Here is a 13,084-nt window from a genome sequence, read left to right as displayed (position 1 = left end):
TTTGAGGAAATTTAGGTCAAAGCGAAACCATGTCTGATTAGAGGGCATTGATATCATAATTGAAAATAAACTTGATTATAACTGGGTGATTCGATGTATAACATGTCTTTGTGTTCGGAATCCTCCACATTATTTGCTCACGACTGTCATAACTTGTATGTGGTTTGACATTGTCCTAGTGTCTAGTTACAAATAATTGACGCATATTACTGCCGTCAACCTAATAGTTTAATCCATTTTTCAGTGGATGGGTTTCAGAAGGTTCATTCCCATGGTAGCAGGTCTCCAAAGGATATTTATATGCCATTGTCTCTTAATGGATATCGAAAGCCCAATTAAATCCGTTTTGAATTAGACTTCGCCAAGTTCCGTAAACAAAGCCTTCATATTCGTTCTGCAGATTCTAACGTTGGCTTCACTTCGTGGAAATAATACGAAATATGGTAATGCGCAGTAAGAGGTGTTTCTGAAATTCACGAGAGAATGAACTAACCCACTAACGGGAATACTTGGGTTATTTTGTGCGGGTAAATAGAATGAATTATCTCGGATAATGTGAGGGCTTTTTAGATGGGAACATTCACTTAATAAAAATGAAGTAAAGTTGAGTTAGCAACCAAGATATATAACAAGTTAGACACTATCTTTAAAATAGAAGATCAAGTTACACATAAAACTACTTTTTGGATACGTGTTTTAAATGAATACAGAATTTGATGTTAATGTAATGATAATACAAACAGTCAAGTGTTAATACAAAATAAATATTGACGCGGTAACTTATGTGGACATCCACATCATGTGGTGCATATTCATATGTTCATATAATCTGGAGATATAGTCAGTGTAGTAAACAAGTTATCATTAAAAGTACCATTGCTTCATACAAACAAATAAGATTTATTTGATGGAAAAAGGAACGTAAGTAGTTAGCTTTATTCATGGCCTGAATTTAGGTTACCAACCAAGGGAAATCGGTCAAGTATCGTGCTTTACCTTGGAATCCTTGAAAATTTTATGTCTATGGTCATGACTACGGATTAAATCCACATTTCTATGAGTCTAGATGTTCATAATAATAATTAATGATAATTTGTAGCAATAGATCATTTACTTCTGTAGTTTCATAATCGTCTACGTTGAATAATTATACTATGTAAAGGAAAAGAGAGTTAAAAAATGACATTGACTCCAAAAGTGTCTAGGACTGCAATGCCATTTAACAAAAGTATTGATAATAAGTGCTTATTGCAGACACTAAATAATATGAATCTCATTACTTAACAGCTTTCTAGTACTGTTTGAACTATTCTTAAGAACTAACTGTTTAAAATGAAAAATTCTATCATACGCATTCTTAGATCACATTTTCCTTGTACTCTTATATAGACGGAAATATTAGCCTCTATGAAAATATTTGTAATCCTTTGTTGAACTAATTAAGCGATATTCTATTGGTTTACTGTGTAGTCATTTTTCACACGAATATATTTCTTAGGAAATGATGACATGATCTATACAAACATGTTTAATTATTAGACAGAGTCAATCATAAAATCCGCTTACTAAACAATCTGTTGACTTCCTACTTTAATCATTTATCTGAAACACAAATGATGTGGATGCGTTTATTGCTCGTCTCTTTTTTCCTGTGATACATATCGTTATGTTTACATTAGATATTTTAAGTGAAAACATATTATAATTAATTAAGTTCTTAATATTCTTTTTGTGTATCATGAATTACGATACGTTCTAAGATGTATAATATTTCTGTGTATATACATACCATTGTTACTTCATATGTTACCACTTTCAGAGAATAGGTCTTATAACTCAAAAATTAATAATGATGGATTCATTAATTGTGATACAAATTAGATTTCAATAAGTACTTATTTACTGCATATTGATTACTAAATGTTTGGTTTGTCAAAATACATGCTGGAAGTAACATTTCAGTCATTTGAAACTAATAACTAGCTAAATATATTAAGAATACAAGTTCTAGTTAGTAGTCAATATCGGCGAAACAAATGGACTTATTTAAATTATCAGGGTATAATTCAATAGACAAAATCTATGGTGAAAAATAAACAAGTAAACTGAAAACAATTTAACATTACATCATTCAAGTCTACCACTAAGTTTCACGTTGAGAAATGCTACTGATGAGCTATTTAGGGTATGACAAACCTCTTATAAGATTAAAATTCTTCTAATAGTTGATTAGTTACAAGGAAGCAATATTATTTTGTCAAACCATGTATGGTGATCGAATTATATAAGTCATCTTACGAGTTATAATATTTATCTATCAGCTAACGCTAACAAACTAATGACCCCTTACTTCGATTGATTGATTGATATGCTTTTCAAAAGCATTAAATATATATGGTACAATGACCAATTTCGTTGATATGTTTCCCTACAATGACTCAATCAGTTAATAAAATACTGGAATGATCGAAGATAATTAATCAGTAATTTTCTCATGAAACTAATCACCAAAAATTTCAAATGAATAAACTTAAGTAAAGAGGAATATCATGTGTTGAGATAAAATGACTATAAAGTTCTTACTAGTAAACAAAGAAATAATCAAAACATGCTCATAATTAACCTTCATTTCTCTTCGTTGTATTACTTAAAAATTCTTTATGAAATAATTGTACCATTTCTAATTCGTATTGCATATCTTTCTCATAGGAACTAGTTCATCACAGTGCTACGTAAAAATTTTTAAAGTTTTCATACTTTTAATTCTATTGCGTAGTAAATCTCCATTATGAACTGTAATTTTGGTATAGTATAGTCATATTATCATACATTTACCAAGTTATATTTATGAAAGTGAATTTAGCAAATAGGAAATTATTATACTTGCTACACTATTTTCTCCTCGATTTTATTTTCATTTTATGAGATGGATAAGTTAGATTTAAAAAAAAAGATGTTTCAATGGATTTTAAACCAATGGTAGATTAGTTACCTTATTAATAAGAGACGTGAACTAAGAGTATAGAAATAGAATGGGACATGTATTCTGTACTCCATAATACTTACTGTTTCTGTGGTATACATTTAGTAGATACGTTTTTTAAAAATTGACCAATTTCATGATATCTGCTTGGGAACTGAGAATATAACATTTTTCTGTTTTATTTCATTCTTTTAATATTGTTATCTACTTCACGTTATTTTCTTAAAGTTTCACTCATGACAATGAATTATAATAATAATTCTTAGCTGCTAACACCAAATGGCGGCCGTTATCTTTCAATTTATCATGTGTTTATATATGCTTCTCCCAAACTATCAACTTTTGTCGCAACAGTACTGTTTGATTCTTGTTATACGTATTAAGCCCGGAAACAGAGAAGTTCAGAGAACAAAATGGCGAGTTCTTTTGGTAACTGATACTTCTAGAGTTGTCATAGCTACATGAAATATAAAATTATTTTCTGAACGAGATGATAAATTTCTATTCAATGAAATATTTAGTCGATACTTTGAAAGTGTCTACTATTTGTTAAATAAAGTAATATGTCTAGAAAACTAGACAAGAACTTTTCATACTGGTTTAGATATAAGTTCGTTTAGGAATAATTCACTTTACTACATAAATTATTTGAGTTCACCTAATCCTAACTAATTAGATTTATTTTGGTACAACTGAAAAGAAATATTTTCAAAGATACAAGAATTTCCCAGTGAGTTATTTTTTGATGAAAATAAATAGTACTCTTTCTACTGCCACGAATAACAGTGGAGGTTGTGTTTTAAACGGACAGTGTGTGTGCTCATTGAATTAATAATAGTAGTTATCTGTCTATAAAGCATATTCATTAAAGCTATTTACTATGTATGTTATTCACAATCATTTTAATTTTGCGTACAAATACAGACAATGCAGTTCATAAGTGATTAGTAAAAAAACACTCACACTTTACTCAAAAGAAGTAAAATGTTATTTTTAGGTTAGTGTAATTCTTACTAACAGTTATGTGTTACGGTGGTGTATGCTACTTATATGGACCGATTTAGAAAGTATTTGACAGGCACTGGAAGTAGAATTCTTACTGAATGGAGAGGGAAACGAAGAGAAGTGGAAGCAAGACAGAAAGCAATCAAAGTAACAACAGGAATAAAAGAACGATGTAAGAGACAATCCAAGAACGATGCACGAATAGCAATTCTGATTCATTGTTTTCATATTTTACCAAGATACTGAGTAATTTTTGGGGTTATTTTTCCTGTCCAAGTCTTCGTTCATTACATTAATAGTACATAAACAATTGATTAAATAAAACTTATTTAGAAGACAGAAATTGTTTACAGGCATCAATCCCAAGGTTAGACTTGATGGTTTCAATTAAATTGAACATTGTTTTCTTTGTATTATCCAAATTTGTGTTAAATTAATTCGGTTATTTATTTACTCTGAAGAAGTGGCTCACATTAAGTGACAAAACGTCAGGAATATAATTTTTCTACTCATTGGGAAAGAACAAAAACATACTTATTATCAAGAATTGTTTATGTTATTTGGTGTCGTTTTTGTTCAGTTAAGTAAATATTTAAACAGCTTAACAGAATTAAGTTGAAGTGTAAATAAAATAATCTGGTATGTGAATTCTTTCAATTGATTCCTTATTTTTTCCCCATTAACTTATTATTACTATAAGATATTAGCTGAATTTATGACAACAATCAGTATTGCATAACAGTAACGCAATATATTTATCTACATGATCACTGGTAGTCAGTATGGGATAAGGTTATTAAATTATCAAACAAATTGAAATTGATAGTTGACTGAAAAATCACACTGGTTTAGTCTGATAATGACTTAATTCAATGAAGTTTAAAACGACTACACTTATAGTTTAAACTGAATGAATTTTAGTAACTTATACTATCAAAACAGACATGAATCGTATGCGTGCAATTACTAATTCCAGTAATTTATTGAAAGGGTTGAAGTCTTACCTATTGAATGTAAAAGTGAAAAGTTGAAAAGAGAAGAAAGTTCTCTAATAGTTCTTAAAGCTGTGTTTTTGGTTATGTTTTAGCTTATCCAACTACAAGATGTTTTGATAAGTCGTATGTTATGTAATAGCATCTCAAATGTCAACCGACTGAATACCCAAGTGTTAGCCTAAATTGTACTCACTCAAAATGATAATATTGTCGATAAAACTATAATTTATGGATGAACCAATCAGATTTGAGATAACAGGTCTCGAAAATTCATCCACCCATTTGTCTAAATAGCGTTTTGGCATTTAAGCTGATGTCAGTTCGTGATGAAAACCATAAATCTAATTCCTAACCCTAATCATCAACTGTAAATCATAATCCTTATTCTTCACACTGCTTTATAGCACTCATTTAACCTTAGTAAGTAGGTGGATATTCTCAAGGTCACTTTAACGTCAATCAAAAGTCGTCCATAGATTATAGTCCCACCAAAGCTGATAACAATTACGATAGTAATTACATTTTTCACAGTACTGTTGGTGTTTTGTACTGTACGTTCATGTATATTAATTTTTCCGTCGACAAAAATGACAAACACTTAGGTTCGTTATTCAGTTGCTGAGAGAATTTTTAAAGTTTTTGATATTCGTTGATACAAACAGGCACAAAATACTATTTTCCCCCTTACTAATGAAAACGATCTTGCCGGTTGTTAGGGTCAGACAGTGTGGTTGTATGAAATTTCTTTTCCAGAGACATTTGGAGCAGAAATACAAAAAAATAACTTCTAGTTGTTCTGATAAGTAAACAACCATGTATATTTTTTCCACAGAATCCATTTTAGTTTTGTTACCATAGTCTTTTTGGATTTATTTCACCAACAACCAGTTTTAGGAAACTGCTTTCTGTAATATTGTTTCTCGTGCTGATATTTTTATTATTCTTTCGAAAGCTGGCTGGTACAAGTTGAAACATGACTTTGTTATGGGCAACCAAATGTATCAATACATGGATAGCGATAAATGCTTTCTTTTTATATGAAACTAATGAAACTTAAGTGGTACATGATTTTTGGACGAAATTTGAGGATATGTCTTAAAGTTCTATTAGCCATTATACTAGATGTGGTTAAAACAATGTCAGCTGAAGATCGGTTTCTTTACTCAAAAATATGTATCAAGATAAGTTACGCCTGCCTACTTATCGGTATGGAAGCATGTGAAGTTTAGCGAATATTACTGAGATTATAATCCTACCTTAGTTAAACAATAATTAAAAACTTGGAGAAACGAACAGCTGTTTCTCTTTAGTAGGACGCACTTCAGCAGCTCCAATCAATGATTCCATTGAGGACTGAACCCAAGATTTTCAGGTATCGTTGTGAGCGGTTCACCTTTAGACCATTGACCCCGTATTCAATGAGTTCAGAAAATACTCGTTTATATTCTAATACACTTGGAATTCATCCTTTCTGTTGATAATACGAGTACAACAAGGCATATTTTCCTGTGGATATGGTATGACATTTTATGACACAGTTGTCTATTTGTCACTCTGAAGCTTCCTATTATGTTGAATTTATTTTAACAATGAGGCATTTACCCAGATTACGATTCGTGACAACTTGTAACGGAGAAATATTTCATATTACGTATACATAGTGGAGCAATACACTATGGTTGTCTGAATATATATACAATAATTAGGGTAGGATATATACCAAAGGACCAGTGATACCAAATTTAAAAAACCTTAGGGTCCAGATTATATAATTGGAATTATGTCTGACAATAAGAATTTGTGTTTCACTACAATTAATAAAAGTATCATGAACGAAACGGTCGTCCAGTGCTTACAGGTTTTCCATGGCGGTCTAGCTTCAACTGACTCATGATCTTAACCATTGAAATTACTTTAATATCCACAAAACCCATCTGAAATTAAAAATAGTTTGCTAAGATAATTTGTGTTTATAAACAGAAATAAATCATATTGTATAGGAGCTACTCTATAGAAAAATCTATTGGAAGTGAGAAACATAGAATACCTTATTCTGTCTGCATGATATCTACGGTACTATAAACAGTGCGAATCGCAAAACTGCCTAACTGATCTGATGTCGTGTTGTTTGTATACAGAGTAGTGTAGTTATGAACTAAAATGTAACAAATGTCTAATGCTTCCTGGTTTTTATTGATTCAATCAATGATTTCATTTTATTGTACAATAGACTAAAATGAAAGTAAACTGATAGTTTATTGAGTTGAAGAAGGTTTGCACTTATCTTCGAACATTACAAATGAAACTTGTTTCAACTGCCTAACTGGTCAGAAGATTCTTATAGAACTAACACTATATCTGTCAAATAAATTAAGTAAAATGGTGAGGATTACTGTAAAGCTATTGACCAACTGTTAAAAACTACTTCTACAATCTTGAAAATATTAATGTGTTATTAACTAAATTAAAAACGAAGGAAAAATGAATCCTACTCTTTCTCACTTTTCGATATTAATTATCCATACTCATATAAATATCAAACGTTTCTTTCACAAGAACAAAGGTTTTCCAAAACAATCAATTTTGTATTTTAGTTACGATTAATAAAACTGTCCAATTGACTCTCATCAAAAATTAATTTGTGAAAACTGAAAAGAATAGATATTTTTATATGGACTATGGAAAGCAGCTTCAAATATATTTTTATGTTCTACTGGTTAGTTGTTCGGAGAGATATGTGCATTTATCGGTATAGGGTTGTGGAGATCGTTAAGTTTAGATTGATATCATGAATGGATCAATGTTAGACCACCATCGAAAGTATGGAAGCAGTGAACGACCGTTTCGTCCTAGTATGGCACTCCTCAGCAGTGTGCATCCACGATACCGCAAGCAGGACTCGAGCCCAGGACCTTTGCTCTCACATGCGAACTCTTAACCTTTAAACCAACCATCGGTGCTATTATTTGACGTTAACCAATCCACGATATTGCGCGACCATCCACCATTGTCTTCGGTGAGTAACTGGCTGACTACAGATACGGTTGAACTCCATTGGTCACGGCTTTTCATTGGAACATTGATGTTTATTCGTTGTAAACTGCTTATAAGTTTAGTTTTATATGTGTATGATAGTATCAGTCTTTATATACATAAGTTCACTTTTTGTATCCTGTTTTTTAACAATTAATCAAATACTGAGATTTACATCAATGTATGTGTAATGCGTAAATGTTCCATTATTTTCAGAGTGTTCAAAAAGCGATTTTCCAGGTTAACGACCATGGTTGTAAATAAGGTTTTCCGTCACTGATGTGGTGAAGAATATCCTTGAGTAAATAATAGTATCCATTAGTTATTTCTATATTTTTACCTGGAACTCAAATTTTGTGAAACTTGGCTGCAACAGTATACATCTCAATTAGCAATAACTCGGTAAGCGTTAGAATAAATAATTTGGTTCTATATCTTTTGTCTGATACAAAATTTTGATAAAGAATTGTGGTTCTCAATATGTAGTAGTTACATAGTTCTGAATATGAGGGGACTTGAGAGTTACATGTCTTCAGTTGATGTGAGTCTTTGACGAAAATCATTTCCATACTCTAAAATAGTTATTAACAATTTTAACAAGTGTTGTATAGGCAATCAATTATTAACTGTTGTTATTTCAGATTAAAAAGACAGTAAGCCCTATTCCAGACAGGAACATATGTTTATTTGTTTATCACTCTGATCCAGTGAATAAATTATCAGGCAGATATTTAAACTATATCGGCTGCTGTATTTAGGACATGAATTATACAGATTTCTTCTGTATATGAAAGACAAGTCAGACAAGACAAATATCACTCACACCAACGGTATGAAATAGATGTAGAGCACTTATAAATCCTTATCTGTCTCTTGTATTATCATGAACGGGGAACGGTCATTTAAATGTCACAAACTAATGTTACAAAAAGCAAATCGTATTAATTTCTAAGTATTATTTCAAACCTATTTTGTTGAAAATACTCTTCATTTTGAATCTATTTCATCTTAGATCTTTTTCGTGTTTCCTCAGTAATAGCAGACGTGTAGCTCGAATAAGACTTATCCCAGGAAAATAAAAACTATTAACCAAATGAACCCTATGCATAAGATTGTGTAAGTAGGTCTCGATACTTCACTTGATGCTTCATAGTCATAATCTTTTTGCAAAAATTAGTAGATTTGACTGAATTCGCACAAAGACAGTAAAATCAGCTAGAACATCTGATTTAGTGAATGTTTCTGATGAGAATTTTGCTTTTCAAAATCTTTGTTCACGCTGATCATGTCACATTAATGTTTGAGAAAGTGATTATAGAAGAGTGAAAAGAAAAGCAAAAATCGAAAAATGAGCGAAAATGAAGCTCAAAGAAAAACAAATGCACCGCATTGTTGCAGAACGAAACAGTAATTATCAATAATGGTTTTCACACTGAAAAAAATTTCAATGAAGGATATTTGCAGTGTCAAATCTATCAGCTTCAGCAGATAATTTTCACAGGCAACATTTTGAAACGCGTCACGAATGGCAAGAACTTGGCACTTTATACAGTTTTTCATCCAACAAAAATCTGTGTAGGTGTTGTTATCAGTTAAAAGTTTGATCTAGATGCTAACCAAATGATTATAAACTATGCATTTGGACACAAAATGGTCCTATCTATCAACATACTTTGAAACGAGTAGAATAAATTTACTGTTTTCGTGATCGCTAAATGAAAAAATACTAAGGTGATCTTGTTGACTACTGGTCTTTTGATAATGTACATTACTTAAAAATAGTTTTGTCACAAAATGATATAATCCATATGTTATAACTTGTGGCCTTGTGCTCCATTAATGCATAACGTAATGATACCGCCAATTAGAGAACAGTGACCTATCGACCGGACCAATGATGCATAAGCCAGTACGAGCAGTCTAGAGTCCTTATCGGTCTTTCTTCCTACCTAGCTCTGCCTGTTGAGTCCAGAACACATATTTCAACCTCCGCGATATGAATAATGTATTTCATACATACTGGGTTTATATACAAACCAAACAGATCACATTATGCCATAAAATAGAAAATAACGTTTGTACAAGATTTAACCAAAAGTGGCTGTGATTGTGGGAGATTGTAATTAACAAACTGGACATAACTTAAGAATGGCAAATCATGTAATAATACTTTATAAGTCGAAATAAAGCTTATGATAAGGGGAATCTGAACGTATAGTTTAGTCACTTAACAATTATACAACAAAAAACACGGTACTGTAGTGAACAAGAACACCAGTGGGGACAAATAAATGTACTTAACGCAAAATTACAGGACATGTTAATAAAAACTAACAATCATATAATAAATGCTTAATTTGCAAAATGTCCACCAATTGTCTCAAAATGACTCGGACTTCATCGTTCTTGCATTTTCATACAAATTGCATTCTGTTTCCATTCTTTACTGTTCGATCCTCTTGTCCCTCTGCTGCCAGACCTTCTGTTCACGACTAGCACCATATACTACTTATGTCAATATAAGTATCACACACCACAGTATTAGTCCATAAATAAATCCCAACAGTTACCATTCATTATTGTCGTCGGGATATAACACTAGTGTATAATCAGGGAGCTTTGAACTTGTGAAAAGATCGAAAATAGATTGTGCTTCAGTGGTCTGTGGTGTTCTGTGTATCTAGCAAGCATAAAGCTTAAAAGTTTATTAATTAAATGAATAAAGACAATTTGTTAATAGATTAAGTAATAATTTGTGGGAAGGTATCAGAATCTTGTTAACTGTTGAGATAAGTCATTACTGGTTTTTAATGAAATGTGAAAATGGGTGATTCTTTGACTGATTCTGCAATCCAACCTGAAATTCATCGTAAGTTTACTCCATTGATTTACATCGTTTTCCAAAGGACAGATTGTCTTAATAGATCGAATTCCACATTAAACCATAGTCTTAAATTTATAAATCATTTTTATACCTTCTTTAAATAAACTGATTATGTAGGCCAACCGAAACGACTTATTTATTGAAGCAGTTTTCACCACTGTTTCCATTTCAGCTAATAAATCTTCCCTAAAGTGCACTTACTATTTATGGGTTATGTTAAAATATCATCTCACTCTCTTCAAATTATTACATTTATTTCTGTTAATATACAGTCAAGCAAATAATGTAACTTATTAGATATCATCAGATTATTCTATACCTATTTTAACTTCCTTAAATGTTTATTAAACCTTACTATAGTGCCCTAAGTTAGTAATAAATCACATTAGTTTTCAAAATAGAAAAATTCCATTAACAAAACGTTTTTATTCAGACACTATTCACCACTAGACGGAGAAAGGGTCACCAATTTCAGATTTACTTACTTTCGTAGTAAATGTGTCACTGGTATCAAGTGAAAGTAAACTTAATTCTTGACATTGTGATGCCTGAGATATGTTTAACTGCATAGCTAATTTCTTCTAATGTTAATTTGAATTTTCGTTATGTAAATTTGACTTTAATCTAATCAGTAGTAAAAAATGCTTGTAAACGGAAATTTCTGATTTGTCTCATGGGTTTCTACGTCAATCAAAAGCATGAGAAATAAACTGCTTTTACTGAAGACATGAAAAACGTTTTTATTTAAACCTACCTAATTATTTACAGAATAAGAACATCTAGTGTTCAAAACCGTGGATTTCGATTCAGCTACTGTATGAAACAGTAAATTCATGGTAATGTTTAAGTTGATTTATTGATTATTTCTAAGAAACAATATCTTTCTCTATAGTTTTCAACCGATTATTAGCTGATAAATTCGATTGTTTTAACGGCACATTAAACTGATCTTAGGATCTCATCAGAGATATACACTAACTAGTTCAAATAAGTGAATCTGATTATTTGAAACACATGAAGCTAATGAGATAAATGAAGTGAAAAAATATTCAAAAAATAAAAAAAAAACTATCTCGAAAATCGCTGTATTGAAAAAGTCTTATGATTCAATTTCAAAATCCAATTACTTTTTTGAGTATAGCTTTCACAAAATGATAAGATCTATTAAACGCATAGTTAGGAAACATTAAAAGACATTAAATTTAGTCGATTATAAATCTCGTCTTATTCACTTATCAATAATGAAAAAACAAACAAACACACTCATAATAAAGTGCGTATTACCTCACTATTTACAACTAATTTCGATTGAATATAGTATTCTTTTTTCGTCACAAACACTTATATCAGGTGACTTTAAGATTTATATTTGGTACAAATTATTAAATAAAGTTCCCAATAACTGATAGATAGATCAGTTTAGATCTAATGCATAGTTTATGGTGGTAAATTACTAGGCGAAAGATTTAATCAATGATAAGATATAACAAATCATGTTTTATTATTTATTCTGGTATTCTATTCTAAGCGTCCACTTAGTCGGACAAAAAGTTACTCATTGGTAGCCAAATACTCAAAGTATATATATATATATATATATATATATATATATATATATATATATATATATATATATATATATCAAATTTCTGGAGTGAGCATTATAATTCTAATAATATGCTATTCTTTCTTCTATATTGAAAATAAACTTGAATTGGTGTGATGAAGTTTTAAAGTAATTGATTTATGATCTTAGTTTAATGTACTAAAATAACAACGATCGTGGATAAGATTGTTATGTTTTTAGGATAATAAGCTACTTGCTGAAGAATTGATATAATAAATATACAATCAAAGTATTCATTTCATTAGAGACTGATATGAACTAGAACGAACATTGAGAACCAGAAAACTCTGTCTCGTCTTAATTAAGAGATTTCTTATCAGTCTACATTGGAAAGAACTCAGGAAATACAAGATTTTATTGGGCATAATGTTATATATGGTTATGTGTCCATTGACAGACAGTTCCAAACTGGAATAAAATAGTTATCCAGTGCACTGTAGTTTTTAATGGTTAGTCAGTTGGTATAAACCTAAGCTGAAAATACACTTTATATTTCCAGTGGTTTTTTGACTAAGATCAGTCAGTAATATTAATTATAAAATTTAGCCACTCCCACA

The sequence above is a fragment of the Schistosoma haematobium genome, chromosome ZW (assembly GCF_000699445.3).
Source record: "Schistosoma haematobium chromosome ZW, whole genome shotgun sequence".
Lineage (NCBI taxonomy): Eukaryota > Metazoa > Platyhelminthes > Trematoda > Strigeidida > Schistosomatidae > Schistosoma > Schistosoma haematobium.
This window is presented reverse-complemented; position numbering follows the sequence as displayed.